This window comes from Etheostoma spectabile, chromosome 6, assembly GCF_008692095.1.
Source record: "Etheostoma spectabile isolate EspeVRDwgs_2016 chromosome 6, UIUC_Espe_1.0, whole genome shotgun sequence".
NCBI classification, from domain to species: Eukaryota; Metazoa; Chordata; class Actinopteri; order Perciformes; family Percidae; genus Etheostoma; species Etheostoma spectabile.
The window spans coordinates 19,385,961-19,388,428 of record NC_045738.1 but is presented as its reverse complement, the minus strand read 5'-3'; the positions used below and the strand labels follow the sequence as shown (position 1 = coordinate 19,388,428).

Here is a 2,468-nt window from a genome sequence, read left to right as displayed (position 1 = left end):
AGTAACTCTGGGGAGCCCCCAAGCGGCAGGACATACGACCCACAGGAGCGTTTACCATCCTTTTTATTTGGTAACCTGGTAACCTTTACCTTTTTTGACGCACCTGCCCCAAAAAAGAAGTGTGCAAAAGTGTTTTTTTGAACCATCCTTTAATTTAAAGACATAATGGAACGATCGCAGTCATTGGCACTGGGAAACAATCGAATTGCAATTTGGATACGTTTAGGCACTACAACTACTTGGTTTGCTTTAGAACAAGATTTTGGGTCGGGATCAAATGATCTGTTACGTAACTTAATTTGAATTTAAAACTTAAATCTATCATCAACGGGACACCGTTGGTCACTTGGGCGACAGTCGTGTGTTTGTTTGACCCTTCCACCACCCCAACCTTCCTTCTTATTCAGAATTTGGTGCTGTTATACTTTGTCACCATACTTCTTGGTAAGTAGAAGGCACCGCCACTATGAACGCCATAAGTCATAGTTGCTGTTTTAACATATGACCTAGGACAGTCTCATCTGGTGTGCCCAATGGAATCCCCAGTTAAAGAAACCATCAACCAATGAGAGCGTAGTAGGTGGGATTAAGAATTTCAACTTTATCATTCTAGATTGGTTTTCTACCTAGCTACAGTATGTCAGGAAAAAAAAAGGTTACCTTGAACATTATATCAGGTTAAATGGAATGAAAAGAAAATGGCGGTTGAGTTTCCAGGTCATAGTGGTATCGAGCCTTTAGAGTAGTTTTGGTTTGACTGAGAGTGTTGAGAGTTTGAGATATCAGCCGCTAAATCTTAGAAATCAGAAATCTCAGTGTCAGATGTCTTAAACCCTCAATAAAATAATTAAAAATCTGTTTCGTGGCTCAAAACAACTTGTGTGAGTAAGTGATAACATATTTAGCTTTGGGATTTGGGTGACCTGGCCTGTTATTGTTCTTCCTGTTGTCGTTTCTACATACAGTGTTACTAATGTTGTGTAACAGTATTACACAGACTGCGGCATGTAAACCAAAGATGAATGCATCACAGTTCTGCAACTTGACAATAAAAATTAATGTCAGATTTTTCTGAAAGTGGTGCATGTTACAGCTGTGGATGACTAACAAACGTATAGGTGATGTTTTTCTCCCCTGGTGCAGGCCCGTCACATCAACATCTATGTAATGTGAAAATGGTGCCTGGAAGGACTGACACTTCCCTTTCCAATTAAGAGTTGGGGCCATTATTTCGAACAGGAGGCTAATTTAAGTTCCCTCCCTGTGTGTCAGGCACAGAAGGGGCCGTCTTCTGTCAGGGAAACCTTCTCACCGGCTTCACTCCCACGCCGCTCGCTGTATTTAAACATTCATCCCCGTGGGGGCTCTGCCTCCCCCAAATACTAACTCTCAGACTTTCTCGAGATCAAGTACTGAGCAAGCACCGCCTTTAGGTTCACTCACACACACACACACACACACACACACACACACACACACACACACACACACACCTCTGACTGAACCACATGTTCTTCATTATATTGAACCACTCACTGGCGAGCCTGGGGCTGTTCACTTACCTCCTACCACCTCCCAACATCTCTATAAAAGGTGTGTGTGTGTGTGTGTGTGTGTGTGTGTGTGTGTGTGTGTGCGCGCATGTGTGAGCAAAACATTCTGGGCCCTGTAGAAAGGCATTCCCTATGGGCTCCTCCCCGCATCGACCTGGGTACCCAGTCCCATTTCCACCCCCAGTCCAACACCCCTGTTTGTGAGTGTGTGTGTGTACTTTTTAAGGGCCAATTTGAGTTTTACACCTTGAATGTGAAATTGTTGGAAATTGAGGACATCGCACTTACTTTTAAAGGGCTGTTTGAGAGTCCAGACTGTGTTTGAGTTTTAAATGGTAAGTTACAAAACAATAACTAGATTTTCTAGTGGCATCAAGCCCTGTTGATGTTTTGGTTTAATGTGGATACATTTTAAGATATCCTTCTCTGGTAGTTCCAATGAAAATATCATGACATAACATTTAGCATTCACATATAACACCTACTGTTGTGACTGCAGCACAGTATCCCCTGGATGCTTAAGCTAAGCTAGCAATGAAAGACCTGCATGCTGCCACTAGCAAAATACACATCCAGAAGCAGCCTTTATTGTTGCGGGGTGTTGTTCCACCGCTCCAACCTGAAGACTGTACGCCCCAAAATGTACGCACCAACGTGTCTCCTGCCCCACTAGAGGAGGAGGAAGAATTTGGACCATAGTTACACTAACATGGCTGATGCATACAAAGCCATTCCCCTCCCTCGTCTGGTACAGACTGACCCCATCACAATGTTCCTCCCTTCAAGTTGTCATAACAGAGAGAAATGACAGCTTAACCTAGAAAAATAACATCCAAGTGGTAATAAACCAGAATCATCCTTCACACTTATGGTTGAAGGCTAGAGTCATTTCTCTCTCTCTCTCTCTCTCTCTCT

General features: G+C 43.2%; 1 long non-coding RNA gene across 1 annotated transcript in view; it reads left to right on the top strand.

Annotated features, from left to right (window-relative positions):
• Positions 1–734: 734 nt before the first annotated feature.
• Positions 735–2,468, top strand: part of LOC116690567 (uncharacterized) — a 6,976-nt gene continuing 5,242 nt past the window's right edge. Inside the window, exons 1-2 of the long non-coding RNA XR_004332289.1 lie at positions 735–745; positions 823–824. This is a non-coding gene — a long non-coding RNA (uncharacterized LOC116690567). The remainder of the gene's footprint in view (positions 746–822; positions 825–2,468) is intronic.